Below are 22,281 nucleotides of genomic sequence, written 5' to 3' on the forward strand. Positions count from 1 at the left end.
AGCACTACCGGAGGTCACCTATATGGGAAATGTAATAGCAGCCGATGGCATTAAGCCGGACCCGGGGAAAATAAGAGCGATCGTGGACATGCCAGCACCCACTGACAAAAAAGGCGTGCAACGCCTTTTGGGATGCGCGAACTACCTCGGCCAGTTTGTTCCTGCGTTATCGGAGGTCACAGAACCGTTAAGGAAGCTAATGGAGAATGAGGTCGAGTTTATGTGGCAGCGGTCACAAATAGAGGCGTTCAAGCTACTCAAAGAAAAACTCACACAAGCACCTGTTTTAAGCTACTACGATCAACGAAAACCAGTGACCATACAGGGCGACGCGTCCGAGGCGGGCCTAGGAGCCGTTCTTCTCCAAGAGGGGCGTCCGGTAGCATATGCGTCGCGCGCCTTAACGTCCACAGAGAAATGCTATGCGCAGATAGAGAAAGAATGCCTAGCCATAGTTTTCGGATGCAAAAGGTTTGACCATTACATTGGAGGGTCACGAGAGGTCGTCGTTGAAACGGACCACAAACCCCTCGTACCCATTTTTGGAAAAGCACTCCGGCTCACTCCTAAAAGACTAAAAAGAATGTTGCTGGCGCTACAGCCTTACTCCTTGAAGGTGATATATAAACCAGGATCCACGCTCTACATTGCGGACACCCTGAGCAGAGCGTATCTTCCACACGTGGGGCCAGTTCAAGTGTCGCTCGTGTATATATACCGGGTCGAAGACTCAATCTTCGAAGAAATTGCTGCCGCAGAAAACGTTCGATTCCTCCCAGTCAGCTCGGAGACACAGAGGTTAATTAGGTCAGCCCCCCCGGCAGATACAAACATGAAAAAACTGTACCAGACTGTGTTACAAGGCTGGCCTAGTACTAAAGAGAAACTCGAGCCAGGCATAAGAGAGTATTGGAACTTCCGGGACGAACTCACGGCGCAAGACGATCTGATCTTCAAGGGGACTAAGCTAGTAATACCGGCAGCAATCAGAAAAGACATCATGCACCGCCTGCATTACAGTCACGTTGGAGCAGAAGCGATACTGAGGAAAGCAAAGTATTCAGTGTTCTGGATAAACATGGGAAGCGAAATAGTAGACTATGTAGATAAATGCACCTGTTGTCAAGCATTTCTCGACCGGCAGAGACTGGAACCTCTACAACCTTTGGAAATCCCTACATTGCCGTGGCAAATGGTCGGACAAGACATCTTCACGTTGAACCAAGTGAACTATTTAGTCACAGTTGACTACTATAGTAGCTTCTGGGAAATGGACGTACTACCCAATATGGTGGGATCGACGATAGTACGCTGTACAAAGGCACACTTCGCCAGGCATGGAGTACCGCAAGTAGTGGTCACCGATAACGGCACAAATTTTGTGAGTCAGGAATACTCGAACTTTGCGAGAGAGTGGGGATTCAACCACATCACCACGTCACCTTATCATAGCCACGCAAATGGAAAGGCGGAGTCCACGGTAAAAATAGTCAAACGACTCGTAAAGAAAGCACGCTACGCCCGACAAGACGTGATGTTGGCCGTGTTGGATTGGCGTTGTACACCACAGGCAGATGGCACTACCCCAGCGCAAAAGCTATATTCCAGGAAAATCAACTCCCTGCTCCCGCTAACGGAAGAAAAACTCCGGCCTGTTGTGGTAGAGAAAGTCACCGATATCATCGCCAGTCGTCAAGCAGCTATGAGGCCGTGGTACAATAGGGGCACAAAAGCCCTTGCGCCGCTGAGGATAGGCGAAACTGTTCTGGTTGATCCTCGGAAAAAACACACCCCTGGATTCAAGGAGTTTGTCAAGCAGAAAGTGGCCCAGGGTCGTATACAATCATAACTGAACAGTGAAGTGCGATAAGGAGAAATCGAATCGAAGAAGTTTTTCGATCTGGTGGAGGGCAGTCGCATAATATTGCGCTCCGTGATTAAAAATGGTAGAACAGTGCGCGGTGTGCGACTCAGATTTAACAAACCCTAAAGATATAGTCCAATGTAAAGGTGAATGTGAGAGTTATTTTCATGCTGCTTGTACTTCGATAAAAACTATTGAGAGTCTTCGAAAGCTTGGAAACAAGCGAAATACATGGAAATGTGATAGCTGCAAGAAATCTGGAAACGAGAGAGACACCCAAATGGATTCAACGCAACAAGAAAGTGGACAAATTACGGCTGGAGCGAACATGAACACGCAGATAAGTTTAATTTTGCAAAAGCTCAATAAGCTAGATACAATTGAAACCCAAATGAACGAGTTCCAAACTTCGGTGTCGTTTTGCGCAGACAAAATTGACGATTTTAACGTCGAACTAAGCAAACAATCAGGTTTTTTAGAAGAGATCAGATCGGAAATTAAGGCCTTAAAGTCAAACGAGACGAAATTGAAAAGCGAAGTTGACGTGCTAAAAGATGAGGTTAGCTACCTCAAGCAGCAACAACTGTCGTGCGAATTTGAAATAAGCTGTCTCAAGGAAACCCCCAACGAAAATTTATTCATAATTATTAAATCGCTCACTCTAAACCTGGGTATTACTTGGAATCCCGAAAATATAGTCAAAGCTTACCGCTACCCGCAAGGCACGCCTACTACCGCTAGACCTAAAACAATTGTTGTTAAAACAGTAAATGAAAATATTCGCAACCAGTATATTGAAGCATACAAAAAAACTAGACCTCAAGGCCTAATGGCGTCTGATTTACACAAATCACTAGAAAAGGAAAAATTTTTCATTAATGAGCGTCTAACTCCAGGGAATAAAAAGCTATTCTACGAAGTTAAACAATTAGCAGCGAAAAAAGCCTTCAAGTTTTTTTGGATATCTGACGGTAAAATTTTTATTCGAAAAAAAGAAGGAGACCGCGCAATCAAGATTAAAAACCTAGAACACTTAGAAGAACAAGCAAAGTAAAATACTCGTATTCTAGCTACAAATATTTACTACTCACTTTCATGCTTCTATGACACTGCAAAAAACTAACACATGTTCTGCATTTATCACAATTGCCGATCTAATAGAACGCTATAAACAATCTAACAACTTCAAAATGATTCACTTCAATGTACGCAGTGCTAACAAAAACTTCGATGAAATATTGGTTTTTTTAAGTCAAGTAAAAACCACGTTTGATATCATAATCTTATCGGAATGTTGGCTTAGAGATACAAATATTTCATATTTTAAACTAAAAAACTATAAACTAATCACTACAACTAAATTTAAGAATAAAGCAGATGGACAGATGGTATTTATTAGAAATGAAATCAAATTTACACATGAAGAAATAACATTACATGATAGTCATTGCCTAAGAGTCGAATTGAAAATTGGAAGCTCAACTTTTAACCTCCTGACGGTGTATAGATCTCCGAACTCAGACCCCCAATTATTTTTATCTCAACTAGAGAAAGAAATCGAAAATTACAAAACTAACCAAGATATAATTGTCGTTGGAGATCTAAATATCGATATACTTTCAACAGATAACAATAATATAGCAAATACATATCTTGACATACTTGCCGCAAATCAACTCGTCCCATGGATAACGAAACCAACAAGAATATCCGGACTAATCAAAACTTGTATTGACCACTTTATGGTTAAACCAAATCCAAAGATAACATTTGCATCATTTATTGTAAATACGCACATAACAGACCACTTCCCAATTATCCTTGAATTGGAAAAGGTCAGAAGAGAAAAAACCAGATCAACCACCTCAAAGGGAACTAATGAAACTAGAATTGACTATGGTAAACTAAACACACTACTTTCCTTTGAACCGTGGCTCTTAGTATGTAAATTACAAGATGTAAATGATGCCTTGAAGGAATTTATTGAAACTGTCAAATTCTATTCTAAACTTGCTAAAAAATCTGAAACCCAAAAAATAATAACTAATATAAAAGCCTTAAAACCTTGGATAACTTGTGGCCTATTAGAAAGTATAAGGAAAAGAGACGCAATGAAAATTAAACTCAATAAAGAACCCTCCAACTCTCGATTAAATTATCAATTCAAAAAATATAGGAATAAATTAAATGCATTGATTAAACGTTCAAAAAACAATTACTTTGCAGCAGAAATAAAAAATGCAGGATTAGATAATGCAAAAATGTGGTCGACAGTAAATACGCTATTAAATCCAACTAAAAAAGAAAAGAACCCTATAAAATGCATTAAAATTGACCAAAAAAATTACTTTATAGATACTGACCCACTAAATATAGCAAACAAATTTAATCAATATTTCTCAGAAGTAGGTCCTAAATTAGCCACAGCAATAACGGATAATAGGGACTTATCACTATTAAAAACGCAACACCCAGACCTCATGGACTGTACCGGAAAAAATAACCAATCATTCTTTTTGCATCCTGTTGACGAAAAAAGTATCTCAAGCATTATTTCAAATTTGAAGAGTAGTAATTCCCGTGGTATAGATGGCCTTAGCTCGATATTCTTTAAAAAATGCATAAAATACATATGTAAACCGATAGCACATATTGTAAATTTAAGTATGGAAACTGGTGTCTTCCCCGATTTATGCAAAAGTGCCTTGATTTCGCCTATACACAAGGCTGGTGATACTACAAACGTAGGGAACTATCGCCCCATTTCTATTTTACCTACCATATCTAAAATAATAGAGAAATGCGTCAAAAAGCAATTAGACGCCTTCCTAGACAAAACAGATGCATTGTCCAGGCGACAATTTGGTTTTCGAAAAGGGTCTTCTACTCAGGACGCCCTGCACTCTTTTACACACTTTATTACTGACTCACTAGACATAAATAAGAAAGTCATCGCTGTTTTCCTAGACCTAGCAAAAGCTTTTGATACTGTTAGCCACCCATTATTACTAGAAAAACTCACTATGTATGGTATTCGTGGCCTACCACTAAATTGGTTCACTAGCTATTTATGTGGTCGTACTACGCAGGTTAAACTTTATCAAACCATAAGTGAACCAAAGCCATATTCCTTTGGTGTCCCTCAGGGCACGGTCTTAGGACCATTATTATTCTTAATCTATATAAACAGTTTATTAACAAAAAACGTATCAGACCACACGATATCCTTCGCTGACGACACTGTCTTGATTTACACTAGTGAAACTTGGAAGGATGTGTATGAAAAAGCTAACCATGGTCTTTTCAGAACTAAAATATGGCTTGATATCAATTTGTTAAGCCTCAACACGAGTAAAACCAACCACATATCATTCTCCCTTACTAAAGCAGGTGAAACTAAATATAATCTATTAAAACTGCACACTGAAACCACTTGTCTACTGAATAATGCGTCTGGTCGCTGTAAATGTGCCAAAATACTAAAGGTAGACGAAATTAAATATTTAGGAATAATTGTAGATAAGCACCTTAAATGGAATGCCTATATCATGCAACTAACAAAAAAATTGAGAAATGCGCTATTTAATCTGAAGCAACTTAGAAGTATTTTAAACCAGGCACAAATACGTGTTGTATACTTTGGATTAGTACAATCGCTATTGTCATATGGAATTATTTGTTGGGGTAGTGCATGCGGAAATAACATAAACATTATTAAGAAGCTACAAAACAAAATATTGCGGGTGTCTCTAAAACGACCATGGAATCATCCAACACAATCACTCTACAAAGAATTCTCGGTACTTTCTATTTCAAATCTGTTTAAAAAACATGTATTGTTAAACTTTCTTAAAAGCCATATAGCAGAAAAAGAAAATCAATATCCGCAATTAAAACGGCCACCACATGATACTCGTTTGCAGGCAAACATTCATGTACTAGCACCCAGATATTATACCAGCCTAAAAGAAAGAAGTGCAGAGACGCAAGGCTATAGATTCTTTAACACTCTTAGTAACCACATCAAATAAATATCGACGTTTAAGTTATTTTCAAGGGAAATAAATCATTACCTGAAATCTTGTGATTAAGTATATATATTTTAAATGACTATGATGATTGAAAAAAAAAAAAACAAAAAAAAATTTTGTTTATTCCATGTAAAACTCGGATGTAACCCTCTCTACCTCTCAAACTTCAACACGTCCACCCAAACACAAGCTTAAGCTTAGTCGGGTGGACTAGTGAAAACCATTTAAAATAAATAAATAAATAAATAAATATGCGGCCGTTAAGGGCCAGTGAACAACGTCAACCAAGAATACTGTCGCCGCCAGCTAGTAGAATCCTAAGGGGCGTCTTGGGATGCTCCGCTCTTCGGGTAAATACAGCCAGTGAAAGCGAGCCAATCCCAGCAAGCACGTTCGGGATGAGCTCAAGTCAAGACCACCCGAGCCAGCCCTCACAAACGGTGAATCAGCCAGTGTGCGGAAACGCACTGCAAGTACAGCCACCATCTAGTCAGTCACCAGCGCCTGTGTCACACTCAGAAGGGGCCACTCAACTAAAGAGGGTAGTCTGGAACAGCCACTATCCCAGACACTACCAAAGTCCACAGTGAGAGGAAACACCTCGCTGGATAGAACTGAACGCATCCTACGGCCGAAGGACAAGTTGGTGAAGCCTAAGAAGTTTAACTAAATCTCGGTCAAAGAAAAAAAATGACAGTAACATGTAATAGTTAAGAAACCAATGTTGTAGAATTTTATAGTTTATTGTTTATGTGTTAAAGTTAATCGTTCGGAATAGTTTACTTTAATGTTGAAGATAGTTTTAATATTGGACAGAGTGTTTATTAAGTTCTGACTGTTAAACAAAAAAAAGGGGGAGATGTTGGTGGTGTAGCCTGTGCACCACCGGCACCGACCAAATAATATGTACTGCCCGATCCGAGGTTACGTCGTCTGCTGTAACTTCTAAGGCAGGCAGTGTTCAACCAGTTGTCGGATAATAAACATGTTCTAACTTTAAACTAGCGTGTCGTTAATTCCCCCGACAACAGAGGTGAAGTCGGTATATAAACCCCTGAAATATTCCTCATTATTCTACTCTGAGTTACACCCTCCATAAACGTAGTAGTATTTCAAAAATTGGTTTAAATGTTTGTGTAACATTTGTGATAAGCGGTATAAGAGTAAAAACATTCTGTCGAAACACGTATGCAAGCAGCATGACGATTTTAAATGCCCCATTGGTGATCGGAAATTTATGATAAAATATACGTTGGAAAGACCCATCCGCGAACAGCATCGCGATACTAAATTAATCAAAAATGTCTTGATTAGAATCAAGACCTAAAAAGTATCGATAACACTGAGGTTATCACTTGACTGAAGGATCAGATATTAATTTTTCTTTTTAATTGAAACTTAAAGGCATGCTTAAGAAAAAACAACGTTCCATTACCGTTTTCCGTTGAAATAACTTAATTTACTGGTAATCAATTTCAAAAATTTACTTATCTCGGCTTTTCGACCACAATTTTATTCCCCGAAAGCAATTTATCATTACATAAATGACTTTTGAGAGAGTACGTGTTTGGATTTTCTTTTTAAAAGGTTCCTAAAGACTAAACATCCACATTCGTGCCGGCACGCTTCGCAGTGGAACATTTTAATAATTCTAAAACAAATGGCGGCTAATGCAATAGGGACATGGTTTTGCAAAGTGATGTAATATAGAGTGTACTTTAGTCAACCGTCATATTGTTCTTTCTCATAGTTCAGGGCATGATCGCTGTTACTCCCCAATTTCTCTCTCTAGTTTCTAATAGTGGTTAGAGACTTTTGGTACAAAACGTTATATACATTCGTAAATTCTAAGTTGCACAAAAGGAAAAAGAATTTTTTTCTATTTTGGTTTGAAATAAATAAACTCATGAGAGAAGTTATAACGAACTGAAAGTCAAGGGAGTTAAAATAGTAATCTGGAATTTTGTTCGGTTAAATCTTAATATATGATGAAAAATTCAAGTGAGGAGGCGGCACTCCCTTGAAAGATTGATTTGGCGTAAACGAGTGGTCCGTGAAATAGCAGATAACAGCGAAAAAATGGTTCTCTTCCTTTGGATCATAGCCCAGTCGATCCATGCTCACGGACGAAAGCTGCTCGCGCTAGAGCAGCTTGTGTCTTTAAGCGTGCGTGATCGAGTGGGCTATGCCTGTTACCGAAGTCCTCCCAGCATCCTCAGCGTTTAGATGATGCATCACAAGGTACACTGGGAGAGTTTCAGTTCCACAGGTCGCACATGATGATATTACAACTGCAGTTCACATCAATTCTCCCTGGTCGTACTAGTAGCGGGTTAAGCTCTAGTTTGTTCAGGTCCTGTTATGCTCGAAAGGGTTATATCGTGCTTGTGACTTTTAAAAGGTTGTCGTCATGGCTAAACAGACCGCTATTACAGTTTTATGGCTTATTTTGACACTTATCGCCCCAGGGTTGGCAAGTTTTAAACAAATTGTTTTAAACTTTGGTTTAAAACTTGTTTAATCTGTATTGAAGACTGATACTCAAAATTACGGATAACTTACTTTTTCGTCTACTTAAAACAATGCAACAAAGTTTCTCCTATGTGGTTTCTCTACACTGTTGGGACATTTTACTGTTCTTAACTGATTACGCGTAATCTTTAAAGCCAGGCCCTTGACAGTGCTAAAATTAATACGCTTAATACGTAAACTGAAAACATGAAGCTTCTAGAATGTAGTAAGGGGTGTGACGTTTCAAATGAGTTCTGACCAAGAAACTCTGAAGTACGGAAGCGGAAATTCCTTAATATTGGCCACAAAAGAAATCCAGCATTTAGACATAAATTGCATTTCCCTTTTGAAAAGATCACTTTGCTCTTTTTATACAGTCAGTAGAATATTTCAAATATCCAATATTAATTCAAATCGTACTCCCTTCTAAGTAATTAATTTTACGAAAAAATGTTGTAGGAAAATCTAATTTTAAATCGTGTTTTAACCCATAAAGAACAAAACTCTTTTTCAACTAAATTTTTTCCAACCCTGGAGAGGATGCTTTCTTACATCTTCAAATTCCAAATTTTAGGAGCTCTTGATTTTCGTGTTTGACTTCGCACTACGTTTTCGTGTTCCGTTAGTCTAGGGGTATGATACTCGCACTGAATGCGAGTGGTACCGGGTTCAAATCCCGGAGGGTCCCGTCTTACAGTTTCATATTATAAATTTAGGAGTTTTTGATTTTCGTGTTTTTCTTCTAAATACGTTTTCTTGGTCCGTTGGTCGAGTTGTATGATACTCGCTTTAGTTTCAAGTGGTCCCTGGGAGGCTATTCTATAACCGCTCTCGATCTCGATATCGTATCGAAGTCGATCTCGAAAGGACTCACTTCGATCGAGAAGTTACATCTCGAAAAACGCTATTCTATAACATACGCGAATCGAGATCGATAAACTCAGTCTCGCTTTTCGAGAAGCGAAATGATCATGTGACTATGACGTGCTTCCGACTTATCAGGCCCAATAAGAGAACATCCTTCATAAGCAGACACCATAACAAATACACGTGCGTTTTCCTTCATAAGCAGACACCATAACAAATACACGTGCGTTTATCCTCATAAGCAGACACCATAACAAATACACGTGCGTTTCTCCCTATTTTCTATGTAGTTTGTAACGAGGCATCGTTTACTTTGTAGAATTATTTGGCAATAAAATATATTTTGAACAATATTTCGAGTAATATTTTGATTTGTAATATAAGCAATGAGTGAGGAGAAACGACAAACTAGAGTTTCAACTAGTCAACAAGAGACTATTGTTCAATTTATTATTCAAAATGAAAAGTTTAAAACAAAGAAGTTTTCCTCTTCATTTACGGCTGCTAATTACGAGAAAATGTGGATCGATTTAAGCAACCTTTTAAATAGCGACGGTACTGGGCCAACCAAGACTGTTGATAAATGGAAAAAGGTTAGTTAATTCTCCCATTAAGAGTTACAAGAATGCGTAACATTGTTTCAAATTTCAACGCGAAAAGGTTCTTTCTGACTGGAAGAGCAACACGAAAAACAAGAGTGCCAGGATAAAGAAGGCGGCCAAAGGAACTGGAGGTGGTGAAAAGTCCTCCGAGTCTCTTTCTCCACTAGAAGAAAGACTTCTGGCTGTTTATGGGACAGAATTTGAAAGCGGACTTTCAAACACCAAGGAATTTGGCATAATTGTTAGTACAATTAATAATTTCAAATAGATTAGATACCAATGAAGTCTAATCATACATTTATAAGATATGTTCTTCCATAAGTATGACACACTTGCTAAGCTTCGTAATGCTAGAGACTTACTGAGAGCTGGTTTGAGAGCGTGACAATTGACTTAACGCGGTTTTGCAGTCCATCAATTGATTTCAATTCCTATTTATTCTGTACCGAGCCTTTCACCGCGCCTCACCTGGCATACTTTGCTTTACGAGAATCTATAACGTTTAACCAACAAGCTCTCAGTAACCAGTTATTACAAACTTATGGAACATCTCGTAGGAACTTATGGTCTAATTTATAACTGATAATGTAGGAGAACAACCATGATCATAGCGATTGCGGAAGTAATAATGGTCCAAAAGATAGGTCCAGTGAAAGTGGATGTAGTAAAGATCCATAATATATGGAATCATTGGTCATGGAGGAAACTCCAATTTAATTCGGGTTGGAAAACTTCGAGGTGATTGAAAGCCCTCCAAACCCCAAAAAAAGATCTTCCGCACATAATCCATGTGTCGACGAAGGCAGTTGTGACGTCGTTGAAAATCACGGAAAAAAAATGAGGACTGAAGCAGTGAAACATAGTAAGTTGTCTCCTATGATAAAATTAGTGCTTTTCTGTTCATTCTGCTTAAACGACCATTATTTGCTGAAATCTGTAGGTGGATTAGACGAGAAGGGCAAATGCCATCCGAATTCCAAAAATGATTCGGCTTTAAAAGCGTCATCAGACATTTTAGAGAAGTTACAAGTGACTCAAAACGAAGCACTGTCAGAAATTGCAAAAGCTATAAATCGACAAGCAAAAGCTAATGAAGAAATAGCTGCAAATCAAAAAGTTATGATTGAGCAAACAAAAGAATTAATTTTAATTAAAAAGGAGAAAAATATGGTGGCAAAATTAAAATTGGCAGCAAGCAGAAGGCAAGCGGATGCAATGGTGGCCGTTTTAGAACAAATCGCCCGAAAATGACCAATTTTATTCAAGCCATGCTATTATTTATAAAAGCCATTCTATTATTTATTCAAGCCATGCTATTATTTTTTCAAGCCATTTTATTATTTTTTCAAGCAATCCTATTATTTTTTCAAGCAATCCTATTATTTTTTCAAGCAATCCTATTATTTTTTCAAGCAATTCTATTATTTTTTCAAGCAATTCTATTATTTTTTCAAGCAATTCTATTATTTTTTCAAGCAATTCTATTATTTTTTCAAGCAATTCTATTATTTTTTCAAGCAATTCTATTATTTTTTCAAGCAATTCTATTATTTTTTCAAGCAATTCTATTATTTTTTCAAGCAATTCTATTATTTTTTCAAGCAATGTTCAAAAACATGCAAAACCATAAAAAATAATAAAATTTTTTTCTTATGTTCAACGTGTAAATCTCAGTCTTATGATTTGTTGCCTTGTTTCCATCCCTGCTAAAAACCAATCGTCTCGCCTCGGTCCAGCTGGACCTCTGACTTCGTGCCACACTGGATTATCTTCCCATAGTCTGTCCATTTCTCCAAATTCACCAGGTTGTAAAGGTTCTAAATCATTAAAATCTTCAGGGACTCCTCTTAACCGACATATGTTATTAAGAATTATACAAGCATAAATAATTTTGCTTGCTTTATCTGGTGCGTAGTGCCTTATCTTTGAGAAGGCAACGGAAACGCTGTTTGAGAACACCATTACAACGTTCTATAACAGATCTGGCAGACTGCTGACACCTTGAAAATCGCTCCTCTGGCGAGTTTTCAGGCGGAATAATAATTGGTGTTATTAACCATGGGCTAAGCGGATATCCACTGTCACCTAAAGAATAAAATGGGTTAACTTTAATAAAACTATTTGCACGATTAGCGTAAGCCTAAAAGATCTGTTCCATAAGTTTGTCATCAGTTAATGAGAGCTTGTTGTAGAGTACTGCTAGTGAAACGTCATAGAGTTTCGTAATATGTTATTCTTACCTAGCAGCCAAGATCCTTTTAAAACTCCTTCCCGGTGGAGCCTCTCCAAATACCCAGATATATGGGATGTTTTGTATATGTATGTATCGTGTGTTGAGCCTGCAAATTTTGCATTTGCTTGCAAAATTACAAGATCGTAGTCGCAAATCTATTTGATGTGTAAATTTGTTTGAAGATCAATATACATTTTAACAACGCAATTGCAAACAACTGATAATTCTATAGTCTTACAAGTTGTACGTTTATGGAATGAAAATGTTTTCTATTGACATATATAAACTCCCTGTTTTCACCATTAACTTTGGAAGGAGGAACAATAGCAACATGTGTGCAATCTATTGCACCTAACACTCCGGGAAAATTAGTTTTTTCCATGAATCTATATGGAATTTTCTATTCGTTAAAAACCACCATTCTAGAACTCTAAATAATTAACATTATTACCTAATTTTTTTAAGGGATCTAGAGGCTTCTGTTGTAGGAAACTTGATCCATTTATCCCCCAAATTGTCCACGATAGCTGCCGTAACACTGGTCAAAACACGACTTACTGTTGGCTGACTCACATTCAAGTACAAATCCTGCCCTACACATAACTGATAAGAGCCTACAGCGTAAAAACGCAAGGCTATCAATATCTGAAAAACGTCAACAGTCAACACACATCAATATACCACTACACCATAAACAACTGTATAAGATCATGGATTAAATATACCTTAAGGTATATTTAATCCATGATAAGATTAATTAATACTACTCACTTTTGAATCAACAGGCAAATTTGTTTTCCTCTTTCCCGACAAAGGCCTAGCTAACACTTCGCATAATTCCAAAACTATGCATTTTTCCAACCGAAATAATCTTCTAAAGCTTAAGTCACTTAACTTGAACGCTTTTGACTTATCGCGTATTACTCTTTCACGTCCAAAATTGCGTCTTTTTACTCTTTCACGTCGAAAATTGCGTCTATTATTTTTGTTTTCTATATCGTAAGCTAAATATAGCAACTCGAGGCGAGCTGCACGCAGAGCCATTTTTTATTGACACTGTGAAGTGAATGGGGTAGTGTATACGGGGAATTAACGGAACGGAACGAACGATCTCGTTTCATTGGACAAAATCCCATTCGAGATCGTTCTCACCACCTAAAAAACCGATGAGATCGAGATCGAGAACTCTGTCGACATCGATAGAGATGTCGCTCGACAAATGCTTATAGAATGGCGTTTTTCGAGATCTCGGCGGGTACTATCGAGATCGAGAGAGATATCGATCGACAACTGCTTATAGAATAGCCTCCCTGTTTCGAATTCCACACGGACAATTTCTTACACCTTGAAATTCTAATCTTTAGGAGTTCTTGCTCTTTTTATACAGTCAGAGTATTTCACATATTTATTACAGTTTTTTTCTACTTGTCTAAAAACAGTTTAAAACAACAAATCGTGTTTTGAACAATAAAAAACACAACTTGAAAATAAAACCAATCTGGAATTTTCTGAGCCTGTGAAACCCGAACCACCTAAGTTCGAGAAAATTCCCGAGTTCAATTTCCAAAAGTGCTCATCACACATTTTGAATATCTTGGCCACGCAATAATTTTCGACGAGAAAGGTTCAAAGCTTTATGGATCAACATTCCTAAAGTGCCAGTATTGTTGTAAAACCATCAAAGGAAGCATTGGAAACGCCATTTATAATTTCACAAGACATATTGAGGTGAGTAACGTGCAGTTTTTTTCTCGTAAATAAATTCAAAAATATATTTTACAGTAAAGGGAGGGTGATAAGAAAAATCAAGTAATCTACAAATTATAAGACCAATCTGCATAATGAAACACGGGAAAAACCTTCGAATGATTCTAAAAATTTAATTAGTTTGAGATTTCAACAATAAATTTAAGTCGCGCCTTAGATCAATCTCTTAACGCCTCACCAAGGAGGATGACTTCATTCTCCTTGGCCTCACTTTCCCGCTAACAAAATTTCCATGGAACGATCTAATTTGAATTCTAATTTTAAAATCATTCCGAGATATCTCTGCTTTACCATGCACTTCGTTTTCTTTCTTTCTTCAGGCTTTACAAATCGAAAATGTTTTACCAAATTATTTGATAACCAATTCTTTTTTAATAAATGATCAGCTATTCTTTCAAAATTATCTCGGAACAAAAATCCAAATTAAAAAAGTCTACGGAACTAAAATATAGACCAAACAATCCATGGAACATAAAACCACCAGCGGAAAAACCCAAGAAAAAAAATCCACAAGGTTCAAAAGCCAAAAAAATCTTTATTTGTCGAATAGTATGATTATCGAAATCTTATAGGGTAATGGCAGCTCACTGCCTTCGACTGTATTAAGCTCTATGGGGAAATAACATGGGGTGCCATTAGTCTATTGTATAAGATATAGCCCTTAAAAATTTTCTAGTTGGCGAGTACCAGCATCGTACTCTTCGCATAAACCTTTCAGTTTTTGTTGAGAACTTTTATGCTGAAATAAAGAAAAGCTTGTTGTCTTTATCATGTATTTTTTTCCGTTTTTCGATAATAATGGTTCCCAAATCCATTTTGTGAAGAGGAATTAGATTTAAGAATAATTTTATGCAATTTGAGTTTGTTTTCTTCCAAAACTTCAGGCTTTACAATTCTAGACAAGGTAATGATTGCCAAGTCTCTAACTTCTTCATTAAGTAAATGAATCATGAGCTCGCCTTTTTGGAAAATTAGGAAACAGCGAGAGAAGGCTTGGCAAGCCGAAATTGCCAAATGGATTAGAGGAATTATCCACTTTTTACGTAAAATTTGGCATGATATTTCTTGTTTCCTTCTAGACCCAACACGTTTTGCTTATCTGGTTTTGCCAACTCATTCAAAAAGTAATCTTTAAGAGGTTCGATTTGTTCAAGCAAACATTCAGAAGCTGGTTGTAAAGTTTGCCATCTTGCCTCAATATTCTTGATAAAACAACGAGATGGAACTTTGTGTTTCATTTGTACTCTCTCGTAATCTTCTACACGAACTAATGACTGTCTAAACCAGTAAAAAATCAAGTTTGCAAGTTCAGAAACATCTTCTCCAAACTGATCAATGCCTTTCTTTAGGGCATTGTTCATATTGTGCAAAATTAGGGTCCTAGACCTCCAGAAATAACATATGACAATTTTGAGTGACTCATGTTAAACGATTCATCTATAACTGATCCTGGAAACATGGCTTGGAACATTTTCTCCATTCCATCACAAGACGCGAAAGACCAGTTAGGCGCAACAACCTTTAAAGCCCAAAAAATTTCTGCCGTGGCTTGTTGATTTTTGAGGCTTATCAAGTTGAACGAACACACTTTTCTTTATTCTCACTGGCACTATCACACTCAACTACCTTTAACTCAGTTTTATTCTCCAGGGCCTTTAAATTTTGTAAATGTTTCTTGCCCGAAGAATGTTGTAGGTGTATAACCCCCTGATTAGCTATAGAAAAATCCTTCTTACACACTTTGCAGAAGGCCGAATGTGGCGTGAGTTTGCTTCTGGAGCACCATTTTCCTATTTATATTTTCACATCACTCTTGGCAAGCCAAGATTCATTGAACTTAGTTTTGTTCTTAGGCATTTGAAATTTGCAACATGTAACACTAACGTTCTGTAATCAATGAAATAAAACTAAAATTAGTTCGTTAGTTACGTTATTGTAGGTAATTCAAGCTCTAAAAACTAGCTTACCTAAAACTATCTGTATAAAATCCAGCATATGCCAGCGAGTGGCGGCAGTGGCCGTTAGAGCCTAACAGAAATAAAAGCAGACAACGTTTCCAAGGAATTCAACAGGGCTGAACAAAAACTACCACCACTAGAGTTAACAACTAACGAGTTCTAAAGTGGTTTTGCAATTCCGCATGAAAAATGTGAACACCAAGATTATTTCGCTGCTAAACATTACAATTATCCTAAATTCAGACTTAAAGTCCAAAAATATAGGAATTTATAGGATCATTTTTGAAATTATAGGTAAATATAGAATAGGTTCGAAAATATAGGATTTGTATAGGAATTATAGGACCTGTGGGCTCCCTAGTCACGAGTAACTCTAAAACCAACATTCACTATAAGAACAAATGATTCATGAATGGCATTTTATTGGTGTAAAAAAACCCAAGAAAAAAATCCACAAGGTTAAAAAGCCAAAAAAATCTTTATTTGTCGAATAATATGATTATCGAAATCTTATTGTACAAGATATAGCCCTTAAAAAATTTTCTAGTTGGCGAGTACCAGCATCGTACTCTTCGCATAAACCTTTCAGCTTTTGTTGAAAACTTTCGTAAATTTCCCGTTATGGTTCATCAGCTGGGTGATTGTTGTAATATCAATCACCTGTTCACAAATTTCCAAGTTTGTCTTCAGAATAGCTTTGCACTTTAGAGAACTTTTTTTTTACAGCATCGCCAACGAATTTGACTGCGACCTCTGGTTTAAATAACGTACATATGCCCAGGATAACATACTTTGTCATTGCCTCTATTTGACTTAATGAGTTGCATCTGACTGAAGAGTAAAACGCAATCCAAAACCGTTTATATAATAAAAGGTTAATAACAAGTTGGGAAAACCAAAATATTACCTCTCCGAGTCAAGAGGTCTACTACTACAAACTTATTTACCTAGATATGGAATTATTTCTCTTTTTTGAAGTAAAAATTTACGAAATATTGAAAAAGTATTCCAAGCATAGCGAATATACAGAAAAGCAGACAACATTTTACATCCAATAAGGATAAATCAATGGGGAAAAGAACAGGAAATGAAGTCTACGCTTCAGCTGTTTACCGTATATTCTGATAGCTACATTCACAAATGGTTTGCAGTGTAAACACTATCGTCTCGTCTCACCTCAACAATATTCTTGGTTTGCCAACATGAATGTTAACATTAAATAACACCAGAGCTAAATTGTAGCTAGACGCACTAATAGTCAATGCGCACCATAATGAGAATAAAAAGTCTGTAGCTACTACCTATTTACCATAAACCCTTTTACTAGTCTAATTGCCACCATGATCTTTTCTTCTATCATAAAATCTTAACCTGATTATTTAAGAGTGTAATTAACTTTCGGCTCACTCTGAACCGTTAATGTCTCTTCATTTCAGACACGAAAATCAAAGCCCAAAGTTTACTTCACCTCAGGTCTCAATTATTTACTCGTTGTTTCACTAAGCCTATTGCTGATAATACTGGACATACCCGCCGGAGTTTAGGTCTTAGTTTTCTTCGTGAAATCACTAAATCAAGGATTATTCTATATACAGATGTAGTATAGCTTAAGTAATATATAAACAGCCATTTCAAATAACAATATTAAAAAAAATCTTTGGAATATCAAAATGAAACAGAGCTTTAAATCTACAAAAGTACTAAATGCATCGTAATTACGAAAAAGATTTCCACATATTCACTTTATATTATGGAAAAAGTGAATATTAAGGTTCTGTAGGATTTCTAAACACATCAAAACAAAGCGAACTGCTAACTCGGCTCACTAGTGTGATAACGGACAGACACACACAGACAAAAAAATAGACTGCTTTTTAACTCTTTCCGTATTAATTTTGAATTGAGAAAAGAGATTATCTTAAATATTAAAATAAATATAATTATTTTTAATTATTTTAATCTTCAATTATTAACAATAATAATTAAATCGTTTAAAATAAAGTTATACCTATTATCTTCTCAAACTTTTCTAATATTGACGTTTAAAGTGAAGGGTACCCCTCTTGCCCGCTTTCTTCAAATTTTGGGGTATATATACGATTCGTTTCCATTATAATAGTAAGGAAAAAGCGCAATTGCGAAAACCTTTGGTGGCCGATCCCACCTTAGGGAGGCTAGACGTTTCTCGTAGCCCTAGCTGATCGCCGCGTATATCCTAAAACCAAACGATGATAATGGAGTAGAAGCTAATGATACAGATTGGTGTCTGTGTGGAATAGACGGAAGACCAGTGGATGGTGGTGTTAGAAGCCAATGATACAGATTGGTGTCTATGTGGAATAGACGGAAGACCAGTGGATGGTGGTGTTAGAAGCCAGTGTAGGTGCAGACTGGTGTCAATGTGGGATTGACAAAGAATAGAAGATGGTGGTGGTGGAAGCCAGAAAAGTACCAGACTGGTGTTCATATGGGATGGACGAAGACCAAACATGGTGGTGTGAGAGCTCAAGTATAGAGTAGCCATCGGAGAGAAATACAATTTTCCAAATTTCTGTGAACTGTCAATGCGGTCCGGAAATTGGGAACACGTTTGCTCCGATACGCAAACTGCGAACGCGGTCACGTGGGTGTAACAACGGACAGACAGACAGACAGACACACACACACACACAGACACGTCGAAATTAGAACCTCTCCGTGACATACGTCACTCGGAGAGGTAAAAAGACATACGTCCCATATTTAGCACTAAAACCTGGTGAATCTGATCTCGCATCTCCTCCAAGCTTCATCTTTTTACCTCTCCGAGTGACGTATGTCACGGAGAGGTTCTAATTTCGACGTGTCGGTGTGTGTGTGTGTGTGTGTGTCTGTCTGTTGTTATTGACTTACACCCCAGGGGACCGTGTTCGCAGTTTCCGAATTGAAGCAAATGTGTTCGCTATTTCCGGACCGTATTCACAGTTCCCGGAAATTTCAAAACTTGAATCTATCCAGAAATCAACTGGCCACTATTACTTCATCTGACTAGTCAATTGTCTATTCTACATGAATACCAATCTGTACTTATTGGCTTCAAACACCACCATTTTGTGGTCTTTGTCCATTCCACATAGACACCAGTCTGTACTTACTGGCTTCTATCACCATCATTTTCTGGTCTTTGTTTTTGTCCATCCCACATGGACACCAGTTTGTACACCTGGCATCTATCACCACCCTCTTCTGGTCTTTGTTTTTGTCCATCCCACATGGACACCAGTCTGTACACCTGGCTTCTAACACCACCATCTTCTGGTCTTTGCTTTTGTCCATCCCACATGGACACCAGTCTGTACACCTGGCTTCTACTCCTTAAGGTTAAGACATACGCGGCGATCGGCCAGGGTTACGAGAAACGTCCGGCCTCCCAATGGTGGGGCTTCCACCAAAGGTTCACGCAATTGCGCTGTTCTTATCCATAGCTGCGATTCGACACCTTTATATACTATCTATTTGATGAAGGCGAAGCAACCGGCGTATGCTTCATTTCAAACGCCAATATTAGTCAAGTCTCTCAAGAATGCTTAATTGTTCTTTTTCAAAACGATGTAACGCTCAATAAGGCGAACAACTATCGAAGAAAATATTTAATATTAATTATATTTATTTTAATATTTAAGATAATCATGTCTCTCAACTCAAAATTTATACGGAAAGGGTAAAACAGCAGTCTATGTGTTTGTCTATATGTGTCCGTCCGTTGTAACACTAGTGCGCTGCGTTAGAAGTTCGTTTTGTTTTGATGTGTAAAGAAATCCTTCAGAACCTTAATATTCCCGTTTTCCATAATATAAAATGAACATGTGGAAATATTTTTCGTAATTATGATGCATTTAGTACTTTTGTAGCTTTAAAGCTCCGTTTCATTTTGATATTCCAAAGATTTTTTTTAATATTATTATTTAAAATGGATGTTTATATATTACTTAAGCTATACTACATCTGTTTATAGCATAATCCTTTCTAAAGTCACAGTGAATACAAGCACAACGCTGCTATGCTGGTCAAATGAACTTTTATTTGTCAATAGGCCTAGTGAACCAAAAAGTAAACGTTTGGGTTTGGTTTTCGTTTCTGTATGCAGAGACATTAACGGTTCAGAGTGAGCCGAAAGTTAAATACACTTTGAAATAATTAGGCTTAGATTTTATAATCATGGTGGAAATCTGGGCCGCGTTCAGCAGAGCCCAGCGCTGCTAGCAGTGTCCTACATAACGGGATTTTGTTTCTTAATTTTGACGTCACGGTGCTTAGCGCTGAGCTAGCGCGGTCTTCAAAGAAAATAGTCGGCTTTTTGGATAACGTGACGTAAAACGCGTAGTTCTCAGCTTGGCGAAAAAACCATGGAGGAATTAATACAAATAGCTCTATGGGACTATAGCTATTTAATTGGCGTGAAACCAGTTGATCACGCGAGAATTTTAAGAGATATGTTAGTTTATAATTTTAATTATAAAAGTTGTTATCTATCTCTATAAATATGTTATCATACAATTTTTGTTAAGCCTTGGTACCTTGCACGCTTTATTGCGCTAGCGTCATTTATAAAACGCCGATGACCGGAGAAAAGCTATGACGACAGAGCTCACCGGTAAACATTTCCAAAATCCGCTGTCTTTTTTGGTGAGCTCTGCTGAACGCAGCCCAGACCAGTGAAAGGTCTGATCGTAATCGGATAATAGCTTCGTGTTTTCATGCTTTTTATGGTACGCATTTACTTTCAGTGTGTGTAGCCACAAATAAGCTTTGGTGTTATGTAACGTTAAGTCATGTTGTTAAACTAAGAAAATCGTTGAGGTGAAACGAGAGGATAGTGTTTACATGCCAACCCTGTTGTGAATATGGCTTTGAACATAGAGGGCATACAGTTGAGGAGTAGAAAATTGGGCCTTTACAAACACGTAAAGGTAATATCCCTCCAAAGTTTTATCTCTTCACTTCCCGTTTTTCCCCCCATCGGATGACTTTAATGTGTACAAGTATATCATTATTGGATGTAAAATGTCGTCTGATTTACAGTAAATTTGCTATGCTTTGTATACTGCTTTAATATTTCATAAATTTTAACTTAAGAAACATTTCCATATATGGGTAAATAAGTTTGTATGTAGTCGTCTTGACTCGGAGAGGTAATATTTTGGTTTTCCCAACTTGTTATTTTTAAAAGAATTTAAAATGTTAGCTTGCTCCTCGTGCCAAACCTGTATTAGTGGAGTTAACCAAATTAATATTTACAATTATTCTTAATTTTTAGTATGTCAATTTATTTTTAACACACTTGTCGAATAGTCTGGAGCAAAAAACTTTGTTGAATCCGAAAAAATGTCGTCCTACTGATGCTCTGTATGCGAGCAAATGCTAGCATCCGCAGCGTCTGGGTGGGATTAAGGCCAGAAAACAAGATAGATGCTGCAATGATGATGTTTCCTAGTGGTTTCTGTCCTACCATAGGTTGACTTTTCCAGCTATTAGTGTGCCCTCTTTGACAAGTGGCATTTACTGTAACCATCGACCAATAGTTACTAGTTGTTACGGTACATGGCAGAAGGCATTGAAAACAGAAATGAAGGAGTTGCAGGAGAGCACTCTCAAATTCAATAAATTTTTTCTCAGTCATGGCAGTCGCGGTGTCGAGGTTGAAATTTCTAACCCTGTCAATATACAATTAGTAGTTTGCGTAACAAATATTTAATATTATAGATAACACATACTCTTTAATATAATTTTGCGGTAACTCAGAGGGTGTATAACTAATATCCAAGGGATTTATGTCCGCTCCTTCATCAATTTCCTCATTCAAGAATCTTTTAACCTCTTGACTTCCGCTAATGTCAGGCAGCTCTTCCTCAAATGTGCCAGTGCTTTGAAAATCTGTTTGACATGCCATGTCATTGACAGTTACCTCAGTTTGGGATTCTGGTTAGTTAAATGTTTAGCTGATATTAGATATTCAAATTAAAATCAATATAATACGGCCTACCAGCATTTCTTCCTAGTTTAGTAGACGTTTGCATTCCAGCATCCTTAGCAAAACCCATTAATTTGGGTGGCAAACACTCAACTGAATATATTGATCTCGAGTGGCCTGTAATATTATTATTAATTCATGCCTTAATATGAAAAGTTACTAGGATAAAAGCTTAGTCTTGATAAAAGCATACCTCTGTTCTACGTTTTTTCGGAGGATTTTTATCCACAGTGGTTGAGGGCAATGACATTTCTGATGAAACAGAAGCACTAGCCATAGTGGTGGGACTCCCGGATTTGTAAATATTGTGGGTATTGCATTTTTTTTAATATAGTTCTGACTTGAGTTGAGGAGCTACTTGAAGCTTGCAGTTGGGCAACAATTTCCGGGTTTTTCTCAAAACAGTCACTTGTAAAATGAACTGAGCAAATTTGACTT

The 22,281-nt window shown here is 37.3% G+C and overlaps 1 long non-coding RNA gene across 1 annotated transcript; it reads right to left on the minus strand.

Annotated features, from left to right (window-relative positions):
• Positions 1–9,682: 9,682 nt before the first annotated feature.
• Positions 9,683–11,793, minus strand: LOC149657560 (uncharacterized). The gene is made up of 2 exons (XR_016369992.1): positions 11,753–11,793; positions 9,683–11,692 (listed from the first exon to the last, which is right to left on the minus strand). It is a non-coding gene; the product is annotated as an uncharacterized LOC149657560 (long non-coding RNA).
• Positions 11,794–22,281: the final 10,488 nt, after the last annotated feature.

The sequence above is a fragment of the Phalangium opilio genome, unplaced genomic scaffold, assembly GCF_054372755.1.
Source record: "Phalangium opilio isolate 3A_F unplaced genomic scaffold, DU_Popi_V2 ptg000077l_1, whole genome shotgun sequence".
NCBI lineage: Eukaryota > Metazoa > Arthropoda > Arachnida > Opiliones > Phalangiidae > Phalangium > Phalangium opilio.